Genomic DNA, 22,402 nt, shown 5'->3' with positions numbered 1-22,402 from the left:
CGCCTTCTGGTTAGCAGTCAAGTGCCTTAGGCACTACACTACCAGAGCTCCCCAATACCTAAACTCTACTCTAGATATTTTGATTTTATTGGTCTGGGGTGGGGCTCTCCAAGACTGACATTTTCAACATCAGTGTCTCTTCTAGTGATTCAAATGTGCAGTCGGGGGTGAGTACCACCAGACAAGCTCATCCTTGACATCCCTTCTAGCTCTAATATGCTGAGTCACAAAATATGTCTCACTAAGGGCAAGACAGCAAGGATTGTGAGGATGGCACGGGACCAGGGAGTGTTTCATTTTATTATACATAGGGTCACTGTGAGTCGGAGTCAACTTGACAGCAGCTAACAACAGCAAGAAGGGTGAGAAAGAAAGTCTGACATATATGAAAAGAAACCTGAAAACATATGTTCCCAAAATTAATATCTACAGCATTTCTCCTTCAAGGGAGAAATTTGATTGGACAGACCACAGAGAAAACAGGATTGAAGAATTGGCCAAGCATTCATTCCAGCCATTTTAATGACATTCTGAAGGGCTGCCCCCAAAGTTGTCTACCGTGTGTGCTTGTGTCCTAAATGCTGTTGTTAGCTACTGCTGAGCTGTGCCCCACTCATGGCAACACCATGCACAATGGGCAGAAATGCTGCCTGGTCCTGCCCCATCCACATGTGGGTTGGAGGTCAGCCCCTTGTGATCCATGGTTTTCACTGGGCGATGTTTGGACATAGATCACCAGGCCTTCCTTCCCAGTCCTTCTGACCCTGGACGCTTCGCTGAAAGCTCTTCTGCATCACAGCAAGCCTCCACTGACAGCCGGGTGGTGGCTGTGCACGGTGCATTGACTGGGATCCAAACCCACCTCTCCCATGCAGAAGGCAAGAATTCTACCACCCAACCACTGCAAGCCAAACTCTCTCCTTGTGCTTGGTCTGCACCTTGCCATATCTTGTCATTACACTGTAGAAAGCTATCCATCCCTTCTGCTTATAGATTTATGCTCTCACTTCCGGGTCTTCTTTCTTTCTTGTCCTCTAGCCAGCCTTGGAGAAATGTTGTTTCCATTCTGGGAATAATAAGATTGGTTCTAGTTTCTGAGGCTGACTGAACCACAAACCAGCTGTGTGATCTTGGAGATCACTTTAATCCACTCAAGCCTCAGTTTTCTCGTGTGTAGCTCCAAAGTGTCTTCTGGATAAAATGCTGTATGCTACTCGACGGCACATAACAACAACAATACTTTTATGAAACTCTGCTGACCTATCCGGAGTCCCCAGGTGACACAAGCGATTATGTGTTTGGCTGCTATCTGAAAGGTTGGCATTTTAAGTCTACCCAGAGGCACCTCAGAAGAAGGACGTGGTGACCTGCTTCTGGAATATCATCCATAGAAAACCCTAATGAGCAGAGTTCTACTCTGACAGACATGGGGTTGCAATGAGTTGGAGTCGATTTGATGACAACTGGTTTGTTTTATGGCAATCCATTCAGAATATTAAATGGAGCTGCCTTTCTGAAGCAAAATGGATGCAAGGCTGTTGCAGACCTCTTGTTTTCATTGACAGCTGAAATAGATTTTTCTGGAGCACCTTTCCAACTTGGTCCACCCTAAAAGCATGGACCACCTCTTCTATCTGCCCTCACTAACAATAAACACAGTCTGGAAGCACTTGGAGCAAAGGCTGCTAGATGGCGCTGTTTCCCTAGACTTCTGCAGAATCTGTTTCAGCAGATGGCTGTTGGAGAATAAACAATTACTGTCCACCCTATCAGAGCTGATATATAAATGCTACATTCCAGAGACTATAGAGAGCTAAGATTGCTCAGAGAAGTTCTGCTGCCAGCTTGGTTCTCCGCTGGTCTGGCACATCCCCAAATTGGTCCCACAAATAAGAGACATTAATGAGAAGGGTAAATAATGAATATCACAATAAATGACATGTATGTTTATTTTCTCAGCCTTATTACCTTCTTCTCTGGAGGTTTTTCTGCATCTAACAGTTAGAAAACCATCACCATTGTGTGTAAGGATGATTATAAGGTAAAATCAATTCTGATGTGAGTTTACTTTCCAACAATTTAAGGAAAGATGAGACACAAGGACCGTGTCTCTGAAGCCATATGGAAATTTGCTGTTGTTATTGTGTGTCATTGAGTTGATGCCGACTCATAGAGACCCTATAAGACAGGGTAGAACTGCCCCAGCCTGGTTTCCCAGGCTGTAATCTTTCCTGGAGCAGACAGCTAAGTCTTTTCTCCTGTGAAGTCACTGGATGAGTTTGAACCACCCACCTTTTGGTTAATAGCTGCACACTTAACATTGCACCAGCAGGATTCCTTTATGGAAGTTTATATTGTTGTTATGTGCCGTCAAGTTGGACCTGACTCATAGCGACCCCTCCTTGGGTTTCCAAGGCAGTATCACTACAGAAGTAGATTGCCCAACCTTCCTTCCGAGGTGTGGCTGGTGGGTTTGAACCACCAGGCTTCTGGTTAGCAGTCAAGTGCCGTAGGCACTATGCTACCAGAGCTCCCATGGAAGTTCATAGGGTATCAAAAATGGAAGTGCAAGGGCTGTGATGGGAGGCTGACCAGATTTCTTGTGCTTTCCTGACCTTTACTTTTCGATAATAAGGCACTGTGCATCAAGAGCTTAAACTTTGCAGATGTCATTCTCTTCATCAAAAGGCAAACATGTTCTTTGTCATACAAGGGGGAGTTAGGGAAGTCAGTGAAAGGAAAGGGCAGAGAGAGCGTTTGGTCCATTATTAGCTCTGCTGATTCCATTCTTCCCCCTTGCTGTTTGTAGCTTAATTACCACTGCTGCACTCCTATTTATGTCTAGCTTGGGTATTAAAAGGTAAATTTCTCATAATAAGAACAGGATTTGGAGGAGGAGTGTCAGGAGCCTCTGCTCCCTTGTCCATCCCCTTGTGAACATTTTGTACTTGCAGATGTGGCCATATTGAGGTTAGCAAGCAGGGCAGTGGCTGGGTTGGCTTGTAAAACTGGAGGACAGTTCTCTCTTGCAGGTGGTGGCCAAACTGTGAAATAAAAACTTGTACCTTCCACACCATTCCTCCTCCTCTTAGTTTTTGACCCTTGACTTCTTCCTTGTCCAGAAACAACAATCTTCCAAAATTCAGTCCTTCATGGCTTCCCCCTCTTGCCATGCCATTTGCAGCTTGCTTTTTTGCAGGCTAGGGAGACTGCAAGAATCAAAAGTACACATTTGCACGTTTCCCTCCTTGTTTATCATTGCCTTTTGTGAGTTCATGGTGTGTATTGTTTAGATTTAGAAAACTGTTCCCAATTCCTCTGGTGTGCATTTAGAGAAATCCTTTTCAATTATCAGCATCCAAAGCTTAGACTGCAGGCTGACTGAAGAGGGTGAGTGGGGTGCTTCAGGGCTGGGAAGGCGAACATTTCCCCTCCTGGCAGGGAAAGGCTCGGCCCCTTGACCTGAGGCACCAATTACTAGCTTAACCATCATCTTGCACCGTCCGTCCGAGAGGCAGCTGGAAAGGATACCACACACTGGGAGTTCCCCTGTGTCTTGCTGGCTCCCTAAGGCTTCCAGGCATGTGCCCATCTGGTGAGGCCTCCAGAGCACGGGGCCTAATTAGACGTCAGCTGGCCACCTGAGAAGGCTCTGTGGCCTCCCTTGGCGTCTCCCTCTTCCAGGCAGGACTCCGCTCTCCCAGCTGCGGGATCTCTGGAGTTAGTTTGGTTTAGCAGCTGCCCTGGCTAATTACTGGAGAGCAGGTTCCCAGGTGGCTGCCTCAGACGGGGAGGGGGCAGAGGAAGGGCTGAGGGACATAAACAGACAGGGAGGGGAACAATACAAGCACTGGTAACAGAAGGGTCTGAGTGAGAAGAAACAGAGAGTAGAGATAGAGGGCTGGGCATTACAATTCAAATCTGATCTGGGAGACAAGGAAGAGTTCCTGACCTGTAGTGGGAGCACTGGTCCCATAGATGGGCCCATCCATGGGAGGAACAGCCCCTTCTCCACATACCTACACCTACCACCACCATAGCCTGATACTCTATGTTGTTTTGGTTGCTGTTGAGTCAGCTCTGATTCATGGTGACCCCATGTACAATAGAACAATATGCTGCCCAATCTGCCCCATCTTCATGATCACTGGTATGTTTGAGCTCATTGTTGTAGCAACTATAGAGTTCTAGTGTCTTTCAACCTAGGGTCTCCTTTTCCAGCCCTGGGTCAAACAATAGTCTGTTGTGATCCACAGAGTTTCCATTGGCTAGGTTTTAGAAGTAGATTGCCAGATCTTTCCTCTTAGCCTGTCTTAGTCTGGAAGCTCTGCTGAGACCTGTCCATCATGGCTGACCCTGCTAGTATTTGAAATATTGGTGGGGTAGCTTTTAGCATCATAGTAACATGGAAGCCACCACAGTACCACACACTGACAGATGGGAGGTAGATTATAGTCTATGTTCCTGCCCTTTTCTCCCCTTTTGGCATCTTCTTCCAGCTAGCCCTGCTCTTTCAGTCCAGGTGCTAACAGTTTTTTTAATAAGAGAACATGGCTTTAGAGCCCTAACTATGGGGATGGGAGCAGGATATAGGAAGGGGATGCTATTTAACTGAAAATAATGATTTGCTGTTGTTGGAATTTTAGGCATCAAGATGTGTGTGTGTGTGTGTGTGTGTGTTGAATGTACTTTGCCATCTTGATGTCCCTAAATCATGGCAGGTGTCTAGGGAGTTACTTACTTGCTTTTATGCAATTCAGGCTCTGCCCACCACTTGTGGGGTGGTTTCCCCTTGACTTTGGGGTAATAACCCCATGACATAAGGCAAATGAGAATATTGGGACAAATTAGGAGGAAGAAGAAAGGAAACTAAAATCATACACAAGACGTATCCAAAAAGATTAACTTCTGGGTCATTGAGACACTGCTGTCAGTTTGAACCCTCACTTTCTAGAAAGCTGGGCTGAGCCACTGAAACACAAAATTCCACGATTTTCTCTCTTATAATGTAGGGTTATTTGAAGCTATACGGCCTGGGGAATGGGCATCCTTGGTCTTGGTTAAAAAAAAAAAGATCAACTCTAATTTCTAGTCTTGTTATATCAGGGGTTGTGGTCTTGGATAAGTTATTTTATTTCCTTTTTTGGTCTAATTTTACCATCCTGACATAAAGGAGAATTATCCTTTTAATGTGCCAGACACCACTTTCTGAGAATACTAGAGTTTAGAATGTTATGTTTCTATGTTTGGGTTATGTGGGTCCAAGAGAGAATGGTTTTCTCCTTCCTCACTCAAAAACTGCTGTAATGCCATTGAAGGCAGTTTCACACCAGGATGGAGGACAGCTGCTTTGAGACACATCACATGTGCCTTAAAGTCTGAAGTATATGAGCAGTACAGATGTGCATTCACTGTTGACAGCTGTAGCAAGAATTGGAACGGTGGTGGGACTTTCAAGGTGGCAGGAAGATAATCTTATTAAGGTTGTGAAGACTTGCCTTGTTCCCTCATAACTGTCCCTTGTGAATCCAGTGCTGATGTGGGAAGCCTCAGCCTGAGATACAAGGATTCAGAGTTTGAATCTATCAAGTAAGATTCACAGTGATGAGTAATTCTCTTCAGAACACAAGAATCCCTTGATTCCATTAGCTGTAGACCTTGTCCACCTCTGGCCCCTTCAAAAGTCATCTGAGCATAAATCCAGGCACACAGAATGGAAGCAATGGTAGCAGAGGAGTGTGTGAGGAAGGAAGAACCTTCCTACTGCAGGGACTCAGCTTTCAGCTGGTTGTAAAATGTCAGAGGATAGAGTTTCTTCAGTGTTGGGGTAAAGGTCCTTGCTTTAAATTACCATAGGGGCAAAGGTGGATCCGTAAGGATAATAATTCTAGAAACAAACAGGACAGTTGTTACTATTTTCCACAGGCCAGTAAGCATTCTAGATCTTGTCAGCCAGCGCCAATAGAAAATGACAAATTATTCAATGAAAGCCTATAGGCTCTGTAGGGAACTATTGGCCTCTGAGAATTGACCTGGCCCAGTATCACACTCTGGTGATTTCATCTCCAGTATCTCTGAGGGATAGCAGCCCATCCTATGCCTGACTACCCTCGGTAAAAGGAGCCTAGCACATTACATGTGGGCAGTTCAAGTACTTAGAAGATTGTTCCTTATTTTGAGCTGCAACCTGCTTTTGAAACTTATGCTCACTAATCCTAGTTCTTCCCTGTAGAACTACACAGGATAAATATAATCCCCTTTTCAGATGAAAGCTTTTCAGAGAGTTGAAGGTGGTTATCATGTTCCCTAAGTCTTCCTTTATACAAGATACACTTTTCCAAGTATGACATGGCATCAAACTCTCGCACCATCCAATTCTGGACATAACCTAGTTTTTCAGCATTTGCATCAGTCAAGATCCAGACTCTGATTTCTGTGTATTCATGTTGGTCACAGATTTTGGAACTCCATAGAAATAAGGGCAGATCTCTTCAGCACACCACCAGAAATTGGATGCAGCCATTTTGATGTGGCTGTTTTGATTTGATCATATCAAAATGGCTGTATTAAAATATAAAAACACATTTATTTTCAATTCTATGTATTATGAACAACAGACATCCCAAAGCCTCACCACACCTCTGAGCTGACCTTACTTTGTCTCTAAAATTCACTAAGAAATGGGACAAAGGTCAAGAATTGCATTAGGAGCTCTGCTGGCATAGTGCCTATGGCACTTGATTGCTAACTAGAAGGCTGGCAGTTCAAACCCACCAGTCACTCCTCAGAAGGAAGGTTGGGCAATGTACTTCTGTAGTGATACTGCCTCAGAAACCCAAGGAGGGCTCGCTATAAGTTGGGTCCTACTCGACGGCACATAACAACAACAACTATGGTAATTGGTATTTTTAAAAATTCCTTTAGTGTTTTAAGGTTGTCAAAATGTCTTCAAAATGACTGCATCAAAATAGCATACATCTGATTTCCTGACACTCATAAAAAATTGTTAACCCCAGAATAAGATGAGCACTACCCTCTCCTCTTACCTCCCAATGCACACACAAATCCATACACACTACTTCCCAAGTGTACAAAATCAAGTTTATCAACAGCCTATATTCAGTCTTCCAAAGGGGCGGGGAGGCCGTATCTTTTGACTTCCTTTAACTCCACAAGAGGAAGGCAGAATAACCACCAGCAGCCCAAGGCCTATCCATGAAAGGCCAGACATGCCACCTCCCTCCAGCCCTTTCATCAACCCTGACACCAGCTGTTCCTCCCACAGCATATACCACCTCTCTGCTGGGTTTGATAATTTGCTGCAGTGGCCACACAGAACTCACAGCTTATGGGGTTTATTAGGGAAGCACCAAGCCACAATTCAAGTTCAGGAACAACACACAGTCTCTCTCAGCCTGCCATCTCTCAGCCAACAGTCTCTCTCAGTCTCTCTCTCCCAGTAGTGCATGTCTCTCGGGAGTATGTTTCTCTCAGTAGTATATTTTTCTCAGCCAGCAGTCAGAGAGACTTCTTCTGCCTCTAGGAGAGCTCCTTCTGAGGCCAAACTAACCAACCCCAACATCAGAATTCTATACAACCGAGAGAGAGAGCAAACTTCCCAGAAAATTACCTTGTGCTGCTCTCAACAGAAATACCCCAGGTGAATGACTTTAACAATCAGGAGCTGCTCAGTTGCTCACAGCAAATTCCACCACAGAGTTTACAAAGACTTATGGCTAGAAAAGCCACACTATATAATTTACTACACTGCAAGTCTTTCAACTAGATAAGAAACCTTGTTGCTTATTGACATTCAATCCATGACATCCACAGCTGGACCAATAAACAGCATCAAGATAAATGGAGAAAAGATTGAAATCATCAAGGATTTAATCTTACTTGGATCCACAATCAACACCCATGGAAACAGCAGTCAAGAAATCAGAGGTTGTATTGCACTGGGAAATCTGGTGCAAAAGACCTCTTTAAAGTGTTAAGGAGCAAAGATGTCACTTTGAAGACTAAGGTGCACCTAACTCACCTAACATGGTCTTATTCAATTGCTTCATATGGATGTGAAAGCTGGACAATGAATAAAGAAGACCAAAAGAGTCAATGTCTTTGAACTGTGGTGTTGACAAAGAATACTGAAAATACCATGGACTGCCAGAAGAACAAACAAATCTGTCCTGGAAGAAGTGCAGCTGGAATGCTCCTTGGAAGCAAGAATGGCCAGACCTCATCTCATTTACTTTGGCTGTGTCAGAAGGGACCATTCCCTAAAGAAGGATATCGTACTTGGTAAAGTAGAGGGTCAGCAAAAAAGCAGAAAACCCTTAAGGAGATAGATTTACACAGTGGCTGCACCAATGGATTCAAGCATAGGATCAAGGATGATGAAGGACCAGGCATTGTTTCGTATATAGGGTCGCCATGAGTTGGAGCCAACTTGATGGCACCTAACAGCTATCCATGTATATGCATACTGTCCATAGGTATATTTCAACAATAACTATTTGAAATCCAGACTCAAGAAAACATTTTGGGCTCTTCTAACTGCCTTCCTGAGTAACTTCTTAACCACAGAAGCAGCATTAGTTTGAATCATATTTTTATAAAAATAATTTTATTGTAGCAAAATATATATAACAAAAATTTGCCACTTTGACCACTTTTAAGTGTACAATTCAGTGGCATTAATTGCATTCTCCATGTTGTGCAACTAAAGCTTATTTTATAAGAACTGTGTTGATGCAAATTATTGTGGTTAATAAGTTCCTTTTAATTGTTGTCATTAGTGCCATCAGGTCAATTTCTGACTCATAGAGACCCCATATGACAGAGTAGAACTACCCCATTGGATTTTCCAGGCTGTAATCTTTGTGGGAGCAAACCACCAGGTCTTTTTCCCACGGAACCACTGGGTTGGTTTGAACTGCCAATGTTTTGGTTAGTAGTCCAGTTTTAAGCTGTTGCACCACCAGTGCTCCTTAGCTTTTACTTATTAAGAGATATCTAATCTTTTAAAATTTTGTCAGATGAAAAAAGAAGGAAGGGAACCAAAGACACGAACTAGTTGAGAGGACAAATAAACAGTCCACACAAAACATGGCCTCATCTACCCCAAGACTGGAAGAATTAGGTGATACCCAGCTGCCACTTCTGACTATTCTAATCAGGGTGACAATAGATGGACCCAGACAGAATGGGAAAAAATGTGGAACAGAACCTCAAATTCCTATAACAAACAAACAAACAAAAAAACCAACAAGTTGCTTCCAAAACAAAAAACAGACTTAGTGGACTGGTTGAGACTGGATGACTTCCTGAGACCATTGACCTGAGATGCTGTTTAAACCTTGAGCCAAAACTGACCCCTGAGGTCACCTTGTAGCTGAATAACTGATTGGCTCACAAAATGATAAACATCACCAGTAAGTACTGTGCCCCTTTAAAAAATCTCCTGTATGTGACCAAATGGTCAACAACTGCTTTAAAGCAAAGGAATATAAGGGTCAGAGAAACTAGATTAATGGAAACACAACAACCAGAACTGAAATAACGGGGATGTTCACGCATTGTGATGAATGTAACCAATGTCACTGAAAAATTTGTCCAGAAATTATTAAATGGGAACTTAAGGTGTGTAAACCTTTACTGAAAACACAATTAAAATATTTCAATTATTTTTTTTCAGGTGTTGATATTTTTCACTTTCTGAATCTACCTATTCCCTGTGTTTTGAAAACTAGAGGATATTCCTGGTCTCCAAAATCCTTCAAAATTCTTTAGAACTTCCTGCAACTGCTCTCCCCTCAAACCTTCCTTGGGTGCGGTGGGCCATTGTTCACCTGGGCCAGTGGCTGAACTCATTTGGAGTTGTGCTAGGTGTTTCCTTACTGTCTTCCTGCCTATCTCAGGTTTCAATCTCTTCCCAGCCAGATTTGTTCTAGCCTTCTTCAGCTTGAAGATCACCTTCCTCCATAGAAAGCAATATAGAAGTTGAATTGTCCTGATTTTCTCTGTTAGCTTTCAACATGACACCATTTACCTCCAAGCAGTGAGCCTTTCTATTCCTCATTCTTCCTGCTCTAAATCCAGTACAAAGCCCCTGTCTTTTTCCCTTCTCTGCTGCCTTTTTAGCCTTCCATGCTGTCTGGGCTCTCTCTTTCCCGGTGTTGTTAAGATTGGCCCATCTTCCTTGGTTCTATGTGCCTCTGTCCATATTTCAGGCATATCTTTCTTTAAAAATCACAGATCATTGAAGAACTCTCTGTTCAGTTTCTTTTCTTTTTAAGACATTTACTCTTATTCTTCTTGAACATTTGTGATGTTCAGGTAGAATTCTGTCCTGTGAAACTTCCTTCCTCTTTTAGTCATTTTAACTTTTGCAGCATAGCAAAGAAGTCATATTCACCTTTTCTGTGAACTTTCAGTTACCTTCTTTTTTCTAAAGTCTGGAGTTTTTCTAATTACGTTCCCTTCCTTGGCTGTTAGAAGTTCTGAAATGAAGACTTAGTTGCTTATTCCAGTGTTTCTTTGATTACACTAGGCCCTGTATAGTCTGAAATGGGCAGATCTGGATTCAGATCTCCACTGGGGTCCTGATGATCCTGAGCAGTCTCCTTAACCCGTTTGACTGACAGCGTTTCAAAAAAAAAAAAAAAAAGAAGTCCATTATACAACTTTGAGGGTTGCTGTTAAAACCACAGAGTACACAAAATGCCAGTAGCTCAATCAATAAACGGTCACTGTTCTTACTGCCTCGAATAACGTTTTTGATCTTTTGGGAAATTTTCTTGCTCTAGGGCATGTGCTAATATATTTATGCGAGTTGATAATGTAGCAGAAATAAGTTAAAGCAACAATGGGTAACATTAAGGCCAACATGTAGACAGATTGGTGGCAAATAGTATATTGCTTGAGCACACAGGTTTTGAAGCCAGAATGCATGATTCATAGTCCTGTTGGGCCACATACTACATGTGTAACCTTGGACAAATGGCAGGAACATTCTGTGTCTCTATTTCTTTCTTTATTAACCAGGGATTGTTATGAAGATTTAAATGAATGAATACATGCAATTGCTTAGCATATTGCCTGGCACGTATTTGTTGTTGTTAGGTGCCGTTGAGTGGATTCTGACTCATGGTGACACCATGCAACAGAGTATAACTGCCCTATAAGGGTTTCTAAGGCTGTACTCTTTATGGGAGAAGTTTTGGTGGTGCTGTGTTTAAAACATTGGGCTGCTAACCAAAAGGTTGGCAGTTTGAACCCACCAGCTACTTTACAGGAGAAAGATGAGGCAGTCTATTTCCATAAAGATTTACAGCCTCGGAAACTGTACAGGGCAGTTCTGTTCTGTCCTATAGGGTTGTTATGAGTTGGAATTGACTCTCTGGAAACAGTGGGAATCTTTATGGGAATAGATTACCAAGTCTTTCTCCTGCAGAGCCTGAGGGTGGGTTTGAACTACCAACCTTTCAATTAGCAGCTAAGCACTTAACCACTGTGCCACTATGTGCTCCTTTGCACATACCCATTGCCGTTGAGTTGATTCTGACTCATAGTTAACACTTAATAAATGTTAGACCTTATTATTACCATACTGATGACTGCACTATATGAACACAGAGCTGAGAATGCCAGAGGTGCCAGCATTCCCATATAAGCCAGAATATCTGAAAACAAAGCTGAGAAACCCATAGAGATAAACAAGGCTATAGAAAATGAACAAAACAAAAACAATGAAGAATGTTCTCAAGAATGTTTAGATAGATAACTCATTCCATTGGGAAACATAGATATAGTTTTGAGGAAATGGATTCAGAGCCATGATGCTATAGATATCAGGCTATAAGGGCAACATCAATTTTGGGATGCATCTCACTGAATCATTAGAACTCTCTTCTGCTTAGGCTATAAGGCGCCCCCTGCCCTCTTAGGGAACTCGAAACTGGAAAATCAAGCTCATTGCTTCCAAGTCAATTCCAAGTCACAGTGAACCCATGTGTTACAGACTAGAACTGGTCCATAGGGTTTTCTTGGTGGAAACCTTTTATGGGGGATCTCTGGTAGCATAGTGCCTAAGACAGTCGACTACTAACCAGAAGGCTGGCAGTTCAAACCCACCAGCCACTCCTCAGAAGGAAGGTTGGGCAATCTACTTCTGTAGTGATACCACCTCGGAAACCCAAGGAGGGTCAGAAACCCAACTCGATGGCAAATAACAACAACAACCTTTCATGGGAGCAGATTGCCAGGCCTTTCTTTCAAGGTGTTGCTGGGTGGGTTCCAACTGCCAACCTTTAGGTTAGTAGTCAAGTGCAAAGCATTTACACCACCTAGGGACCCCAACACAAAAAACACACTGCCATCGAGTCAGACCTGACTCATAGGGACCCCTTCTTGGGTTTCCAAGGCGGTATCACTACAGAAATAGATTGCCCATCCTTCCTTCTGAGGAGTGGCTGGTGGGTTTGAACTGCCAGCCTTCTGGTTAGCAGTCAAATACCTTAGTCACTATGCCATCAGAGCTTCCCTAGGGACCCTAGTGAACTAGAAAACAAAACAAAACAAAAATTCATCAAATCTACTCCCATTGATTTGATTTCGACTCATAGTCAACCCCCATTGAATTTCTGAGGCATAAATCTTCCATAAATCTTTATGGAAGTAGATTGCTCCATCTTCCTTCCACAGAGTGGCTGGTGGGTTTGAACCACCAGCTTTCTGGTTAGCAGTCAAATGCCTTCGGTACTGGACCACCAGAGATGTGTTCAATTTTCCACTGCCAGTAAGCATATTGGTAAGTATTTGTACATCTTTGTAAATCCTTCCTTTCCATTTTGTCTTTGGCAGTTAGCCAATCCAACATTTAACATATGAGCCCTTAAAGGCTAAATTATGGAATTAAAGTCAGGGAGAGTCACAGAGAGGAGAAGGCCTTACAACCAGGTTAATGTCCTTCAGGATTATTTCTAGACTCTAAGGGAGCAAAGGACAGTTTGGGGTTGGAATCAACATGTTTCAAATGAGAGAGAACCTCCTCAGGGAAATGGGGTTGTTTGCCAGATGGAAAGAGACAGATAAACAGATTTCCCTTCTCTCTCAATCCTTGAGTCACTCGTGGTTTACGCAAAAACTAGTAACCTACTGCAATTTACTTTCAGAACATAATCATTCATTCCTCCCAACGAATGCCAAGCCCTTAGTCAAATCCTGCCTTTCTAACTTTCCCTTGATGGACTGAGCCAGATTTCCCCATCTCCAACCATTCCAGTTTGTCAGCGTAACCTATGGTTAGAAAGAGCACAGTAGGGTTGGACAAGCAGGGTCTAAATCCTAACTCTACCACCACCTACCTGTTATATCTGGGCCATTTTGTTGTCATTTTTCAGATGGCGATGGTTGCTGCTGAAATGGCACCCAACTCATGGTGGCCCATTTACAACAAGATCCGACTGCTGTGATCCATAAGGTTTTGATTGATTGATTTTTCAGAAGTAGATCACCAGGTCTTTTTTCCTGGTCCATCTTGGTTTGGAAGCTCTGCTGGAACCTGTTCAGCATCATAGCAACACACAAGCCTCACTGACAGACGGGTGGTAGCTACACTTGAGGTGCTTTAGCCCAGACTCGAACCAGGGTCTCCTACATGGAAAGTGAAAATTCTACCACTGAACCCACAACTGCCTCTGTAATAATGATACCTATCTCTAAATGTTTTTATAAAGATCAAATCAATTAAGACAACACCTAAGCACTCAACAAAGTTGGGCATTCGTTACACTTTGAGTGTTCTCAAGGAATTGGTGATTATTAATGGAAGAACTTTGTTCAGGAATTCCCCTATATGCCTTCCATAAATAGTTTGTTTACCAAAAGTGGTATTTAAGGTGACTTTTTGGGAGAGTCTAGCCTGTTTAAATCCAGGCTCTGTATATGGTTGGGTTCATTCATATTCCACTGGAGAGAAGTGTGACCCATAGCTTTCATTTTAAAAGGCTCCATGAATCTTCTCCCTGTATCTTCCTGCTAAAAACAAAACAATACAAAATAAAGCCAAACTTAAGAACTCTATCTCCATTTTCCAGGTCCATTTCTCATCCAGCTCCTCTGTCTTTGTCTTTCTTCCCTAACCACATGGATGGAATTGCATCGTTAGCTACCCTACTTCCTCACAGGTTAATCTTGCCTCTAAATCTCATTGATTTTTTTATTGTTTCATTGATGTTTTATTTTCTTGGCAGGCATAGATGCATGCGATGGCCAGAAGCAAAGCATGCAGATAGAGCTTGTCTGGACCATCTGCAATGGCTCTCCAATTGGCTTTCACCCACACTGAGCATAGGTCTGTAGAAACCCTGCTAAGGCTCCTGTGTAGGTTCTACTAGGTGATTGCAGTCAATAGAGCCTTTGCTGGTTTGAAAGTTCTCTGCTAAGACCTGCTCTCGGAAGTTCTGTTTTCCATGGGGAACTCATGAAACAAGTCCACAGGAGTCCTCATCATCTTTCCTGCAGAAGGTCTGAGCCCACCTGTGAGTCTGGGCATTCTCCCTCTGGGGCATCTGGCTATATGGCAGCATCCCAACCCATATATAATACAGCCAACCCTATAATATAGGAATTTTCTCCCATATTATCTGGGAACACAGTCCAAATAAACCAACTCCTTAGGGGATGGACAAAAGAACTTGCTCAGTGTCCTGTATTCACAGCAATCTTAATTGCACTTTCTCTGTACCTAAGCTGTGGGTGGGACCCATGTGGATTCATGATCATTTAAGTACCTCATTTCCTAAGCTTCTCTCTTAAAAGTTGTTGTTGTTGTTAGGTGCTGTCATCTCCAACTGATAGCTACCCTATTGAGCAGCAGAACAAAACACTGCCCGGTCCTGTGCCAACTTCACGATCCTTGCTATACCTGAGCCCATCATTGCAGTCACTGTGTCAATCCATCTCATTGAGGGACTTCCCCTTTTTTGTTGACCCACCACTTTACCAAGCATGATATCCTTTTGCAGGGAATGGTTCCTTCTGAGAACATGACCAAAGTAGGTGAGATGAAGTTTGGCCATTCTTGCTTCCAAGGAGCATTCTGCCTGCACTTCTTCCAGGACAGATTTGTTAGTCCTTTTAGCAGTCCATGGTACTCTTAGCATTCTTCTCCAACACCACAACCCAAAAGCATCAACTCTTCTTCAGTCTTCCTTATTCATTGTCCAGCTCTCACAGGCATAACAGACAATTGAAAATATCATGGCTTGGGTTAGCTACACCTTAGTCTTCAAGGAGATATCTTTGCTCTTCATCACTTGAAGGAGGTCTTTTGCAGCAGATTTGCCCAATGCAATACATCGTCTGATGTCTTGACCTCTGCTTCCATTGGTGCTGATCGTAGAACCAAGTAATATGAAGTCCTTGACTTCAATCTTCTGTTCATCCATCATGAAGCTGTCTATTGGACCAGTCGCGAGGCTTTCTGTTTTCTTTATATCCAGGTGTATCCATAGTGCAGTATGCAATCCATACTGCAGGCTATAGTCTCTTGAATGAGAAATATCAAATATCACCCACCCCTCCTCCTCCACCACCACTACCACCACCCTCACCAATACCTGATTCTCCATTTATGAGAATCCTGGGTCCTTTCTAGTATCCTCTACACTGTGTCAGGCTTTGGGACATCTGCAATTGCTCCAGGGTATTTGCTGATGATGGCTGTGTTAGTTTCTTATAGCTGCTATAACAAAATACCACAAATTGGATGGCTTATAAGAACAGATTTTTATTGCCTAACAGTTCTGGGGGCTAGGAGTCTGAGATCAGGGTGAGGGCTCTGAGAGGTGCTCTAGTGGTGCAGTAGTTAAGTGCTCAGCTGCTAACCAAATGCCCCCTGTGGTTTCTGAAGTTAAAACCCACTAGCTGTTCTGCAGGAAACAATGTGGCATTCTGATTCCATAAGGATTTATATAGCCTTGGAAACCTCATGAGGCAGTCCTACTCTGTTTTTATAGTGTTGGTATGAGTCAGAATCCACTCAGCAGCAACAGGTTTACGTTTGGTTTGGAGGGCTCTGAGAAAGAAACTGATCCATACCTCTTTTCTGGCTTCTGATAGCTCCAGGCATTCCTTGACTTGCAGCTGCAATATCACATGGTATCCTCCCTGTCCCCCTGTTTCTTTCTCTTCTTGTATTATAAAAGAAGACATATAAAGGACAAATAATGTTAACTGATAGCATCTCCAAAGACCCTATTTCCAAACAAGGTCATATTCATAGGTACAAGGAGTTGGGACTTCAACGTATCTTTTTTTAGGGCACAAGTCTATTCATAGCAGTGTATCTGTACATGTATTCTTACTTTGGACACACACTCTCTGTCACAGTCATTAGATGGATTCTCTCTGGGATGCTGGTGTAGTCAAGCTCTACCTCATGGCCCCTAAGGTCTCTGAGCCCATCTGAATATCCACCTCTTTGTTCTCTTCTTGTCCTTAGTTCCCTTGACTAAAGCTTTCCTGGAAAAGTTCAGCACTCATTTCTATGCTGCTGGTCTCTGCCCTGCTGGTGAAAATGTCACACATAGTCTGGAGATGAAGTGCCTTTTGCATCCCCCTCCCATTCCTCCAACTGCTCTGTGCTACTGTCTAGTAGCTTATTCAGTATGAAGAGTTTAGCAGTGCTGGGTCTTGGAAGAGAGCAGGCAAATATGGCAATATAAGATGCTAACAACAGCAGATGGCAGGAAAAGTTTCCTTTAAATTCAGATGAGCAGTTGTTTCTTCTGATGGATTTTTATTATTAAATTTATTTCCATCATTTGGCTAGAAATGTCTATCCTCATGCTTGCTGATCAAGTACTGGAATCACCTTGCTTTCAACATCTGAAACAAGGAGCTGTTCATCATATAATTATAAATATATCCATATGGTCTCATGTGTAATTGTCAACTCAGTTACATGAATGTAGCTTTTGTGTTTGCAGAGTCTTATTCTAAAGAAAATGATGGACAGGAGCATAAACACTCAGAAACTTACAAGAAGTAATAATTTCTCTAAAATTTTTTAGGGACCAAACATTATTGGTGCTTTAATTATTTTAAAATACATTATCCGTATTCTAGGCCTGGAAGTCCTGAGTCTAATTCCTATTTTACAACCATTGAAAAATGGCACCCTATCTTAAGCTATTTCTTCTTTCTTTGTGAATTTGTAATTTTTCCATTGCCAACTCCCAAAAGGAAGAAGCAAAGTTTAACAAGTTCTTTGGAAATTAAATTTTAATGACTCCTGTATTCTTTATCTCCTATCTCCACTCAAAACATAATTGTTAATCATCAGTATTATCAACAGCATCATCTCCAATATCATTATCATCACCATTTCCACCATCACCTTCCTTCTCTATGGTATTGCCATCAATATTGATTAATTTCCATAGGTGGGAAAAATGACATTGCATTAAAAATTTTTGACAAGTTCCAGATCAGGCATCCTAGAATCATATAATTTCAAGAACGCAAAGAGAATTTTCATCAAGAACATGTAAAGAGGTTACTTAACCTAATCCCCTATTTCCAGAGGTGAAATGTTCAAACCATCCAGAAGGAACTTATTTTCAAGCACAATCTGCTCTGTACTAAGAAGGATAGTGAAATGGGAACCAACAGGAACTTGAAATGAAATGCTTCTTCTTTCTCACAGGAGCTCTAGTGAGGAGTAAAGGACATTCTATGCTGGGGGAAAGGCCATCATAAGTAATTTTGTGAACCCAGTGATAATCTTTCTATTGAGGAGAGATGTGTGATGAACCTGATTATTTCTCAAAGAACAGTGATTTTCCCAAGAGCCAGAATTTTCCACCTCTTGAAGAACACCAACCACTGTTATCACAGCTCTAACTTGAGCAATCAATCAGAGATTTGAACCCCATTAAGCTGCGTTATAAATTTCAAAGGGGATAATTTTGCAAAATTCACCTTGGGCTGAAAAAGCTTCAGTCAGCCCTTCTTCAACAAGGGGATCACTGACTGCTCTTCCTGAAAGTGACATTTTTTTTTCCCTGCACCCATCCTGCCTTCCTCCCTGGTTGGAAGAAACAAGGCCCAAACCCATCCATTTATAAGATTTAGGAGAGGCCAAGCTCAACTGGTTCCCCAGAAGTCAGGTTGTTGTCCAGGATGGTGACTATTGAGAAGCCCCATGTAGCAAATGGGGCCATAAAAGCCCCAGATCACAAACTAAATATTTTCCATGCACCTGCTCACAATAAAATTTTTCTTCCACAGATAAAATATTTAAGCTCCACTGGAAAGTAAACCAAAAGTCTGTAAGCATTCTGTGATGTCAGATTTTTTACAACAGTCAATCCACAAATGCACAGTATTTTTTCTTTTTGTTTTCTCCTTCCCTGATAATATAATATGTTTCTGAGGAAACATCCTTTCCTGGGCAAGAACTACTGAAGAAGCTCCCAACAGCTCTCCAGTACCAATGGTTGAATGGGAGCTGTAACCAGAATCATAACTGAGAAAAAAGAAACTGCTTAGTTGGCTATTCCTAGTGATGGTGGTGGTGATGAAGATGATATTGGGAATAATGATGATATGAAATTACAAAGATCGTAAGTTTGAAGGCACAGCACTGCTTTAACTCAGGAGGGCCAGCTGATTTTAAAGTTTCCACATAATCATTTCACTTTAGGAGTAGTTAAAATGCTCAGCTGCTAACCAAAAAGTCAACAATTCAAACCCACTAGCTGCTCTGAGGGAGCTCTGGTAGCATAGTGCCTAAGGTATTTGATTGCTAAGCAGAAGGCTGGCAGTTCAAACCCACCAGCCACACCTCAGAAGGAAGGTTGGGCAATCTGCTTCCATAGTGATACTGCCTCGGAAACCCAAGCTGGGGTTGCTATGAGTTGGATCTGACTCGATGGCAGTGAGTGAGCTGCTCCATGGGATATGTCAGTCTGCTTCTGTAAAAATTTACAGCCTTGGAAATCCTATGGTGGCAGTTTTACTCTATGTTATAGGTTTGCTGTGAGTTGGAATGAACTCTACAGCAGTGTTTTTTTTTTTTTTGCCAGAGTGTGAATCAAGCTCTAGTTCAAAAATAAGGCTTACTAGATATTACGGGAAACAATGAGTGGAAGTCATTTGATGCAGATTGAAAGAAAGGGAGGGTGGTGAAGTGAAACAACATTTACTTAGTATCTACCATTTGTCTAAGTACCCCAGTGGCACAATGGTTTAGCTGTTAAATGAAAAGGTCGGTGGTTTGAACCAATAGTCACTGGGAGATCTATTTCCATAAAGATTACAGAGTAGAAAACTGTATGGGGAAGTTCTACTCTGTCATATAGGGTCACTATTAGTTGGAATCGATTTGATGGCACACAACAACAACCATCTGTCAAGTTCTCTCTTTCTTTCTCCATACATGTACGCAGGCACACACACACATCACCTCATTTAATTGCTATAACAAATTGAAGATTGGTTCCTATTTTACATGTAAGAGGTGAGGCCAGAGCCATTAGGTATTTTAAACTAGGTTATTCATTAGTAGTGCCTAAGACATTTGACTGCTATCTAGAAGGCTGATGGTTCATACCCACCAGCCACTCCTCGGAAGGAAGATTAGGCAATCTACCTCTATAGAGATATCACCTCAGAAACACAAGGAGGGGTCACTATGAGTTGAATTGACTCTACAGCAGTGAGTTTTCTTTTTTTTTTTTTAATTCATCAGTTAAGGAGTCCTGCACTGGTTAAGCACTTGGCTGTTAACTGAAAAGTTGAAACAACCAGCCACTCCATGTGAGAAGATATGGCATTGTGCTTTCATAAAGATTATAGCCTAGGAAAGTCTATGGGATAGTTCTACACTGTCCCATAGGGTCACTATGAGTTGGAATTGGCTTGATAGCAATGGGTTTGGTTTTGGTTTATTTGTTAGTTGACTACACATTTTCCATGTCTCTCTTTCCCCTTCTCAAGAGTACCCAGATTTAGGTTCTACTACCCATTCCTCTCCCACAGAGGCCATGTACTTAGAGGTAAATGGATTACACTTAACTGCCTGTGGTGCAGTGAATTCTTGGTATGGCACTTCTGTTGTTCTGTGCTGTCGAGTCAACCCCGACTCATAGTGACCCCTCCTTGGGTTTCCAAGGCAGTATCACTATGGAAGTAGATTGCCCCATCTTCCTTCCGAGGAGTGGCTGGTGGGTTTGAACCACCAGCCTTCTGGTTAGCAGTCAAGTGCCTTAGGCACTACTTCCACCAAATGACTGGTAGGACTATGCAACCATGAGATGCTTGTTGCCCAACCAAGGGATTGGATAGCTTGTTAATAATGTAAACAAGGTGCTAGCATCCTTGTGGCATTATGTGTAAATAAGATATATAGAAACCTAAGATGGGGATTGGTCAATTTTACCACTCTGCTAGGCTTAAAATGAGCCATCTAAGAGGCAGAAATGGGAGGTGGGGAGATAGGTCTCACTACCATCAAGAAAAAAGAGCCAGGAGTGGAACATATCTTCTGGACCCAAGATCCCTGAGCTGAACATCTTGATTTAGGAGACAGAGAGCCATAACACCAGAGATGACAAGAAGCAGTGGCAAAGAAAAGGTGGCAACAGAAGCAATAAAACCAGGAGACTGACATGAGACAGAATGGTCGGCTTCCCAACCCATGGAGTAAAAAAAATGAGTGCCTTCAGGCAGGAGACTTGCTGGAAGAGTGGGATACCTCTTTGGGCACCTATCTGCAGAGCTAAAAGAGCTTCATAATATTTGCCTAAGCATGGCAGAGACCAATAGGGCACAGGGCCAAGAGGCTGAGGTCAGAGAGAAGTGTGCCCATGACACAGCTGAGGAGAGGCTGTCCTGATCGAAGACTTGTATCCTGAGTCATTTCTGATCCTGAATTATAACCTATTACTTCCCTAATAAACCCCATCATTATAAGTACTGTCTGTGAGTTCTGTGTGATTGTTGCAATGAATTATCAAACTCAACAGAGGAATAGTTTTGTGTGAAAGATGATTGGTGTCAGATTGATAAAAAGAGCTGGAGAATGCAGGCATGTCTGACCTCTTCCTCCACCTCATAGGAATCAGCCTTAGCTATTGATTTTGACCTTCCTCCCCACCTTGTGCAGTTAGAGGGGGTCAGATCCTGTCCTCATGCCACTTTTACAGTGCCAGAGGGGTGCCTTGAAAGATCCATGACAATCAGAACTCTTCCACAACCCTACCTCCTTCACCTTAGTGACTGACTTGGATGACCCAGAACTAAGCCACTCAAGTAACTTATTTTGTCTTAGAGAATGGGAATATGAACCCTTAAACAAACAAACAAACAAACAAAAAAACACAAGGAGAGATCTGTTTTGGATTTCCTGGGAGGGGGTGTGTGTGGCAGAATTCTTGCTTCTTCAAGTACTCTCTGGATAGTGTAGTATGCAGATGTGAAGCCTGAACCCATTGCAGCCATTTGTCCACTGCAGGTAAGCCAGCCTGGAGATGAAGCTGACACTGCAGAAGGTGGAGAAAAGACACCTAAGACATAGGGCCTTTAATGACATGATTTATGCTTTCAATTACGTGCCCTGAAACTTCCCTGGCATCTGGACTTTACATCACATGGACCAAATCTCCTCTGCATAGTTTAATTCAAAGTTTAAAAAACCAGTTAAGGTTAAAATCTGGATTTCTAATCATGCCTTTGACTTCAACTTTTTGTATGGCAGCAAATGCTCTCCTAACTGATTAAAACAGTTAAATTTTATGCACAGTGCAAGAGTAAGTCATTTTCAGCTCCTCAGAAAGGGAAATAATATGGCCAAGACAATGGTTGACAGAGATGCCCCTGATATTGATGCTCAGAATAAACTGAGAAGGAACAGGAAAGAAGGTAGACGAACTGTCTTACAGTCATTGTTGCAATGTTACAGGAATTTAAGGCTGTTTGGTAAATCAATTTGTGCATTTCTTCAGTGAACATTTGAGTACTTTGTACAAGGTACTAGGATAATAGTAATAAAATAGACACGCTCCCTGCCTATATGGAATTTATCGTCAGCCAAAAGTAGAGGTTGGAAAACTACAGCCCATGGGTCAAATCCTGCTCACTAATGAGTATTTTAAATAAAGTTTCATTAGAACATAGCCACCCTTTTGTTTATATGTTACTTATCAAGACTTTCACTCTATAATGGCAAAGTTGAATAGTTTGGACAAAAACCATGTGGCCCACTGTGGTACAGCAAATTTCTTTTTTTCTTTTTTAATTGTGATTTGGGTGAAAGTTTACAGAGCAAATTCACTTTCCATACAGTAGTTCACATACACTTTGTCTCATGACATTGACTACAATTTACCCCAAT

Source organism: Orycteropus afer, unplaced genomic scaffold, assembly GCF_000298275.1.
Source record: "Orycteropus afer afer isolate SDZICR_OR568_19922 unplaced genomic scaffold, OryAfe1.0 scaffold00113, whole genome shotgun sequence".
Taxonomy (NCBI): domain Eukaryota; kingdom Metazoa; phylum Chordata; class Mammalia; order Tubulidentata; family Orycteropodidae; genus Orycteropus; species Orycteropus afer.
This window is presented reverse-complemented; position numbering follows the sequence as displayed.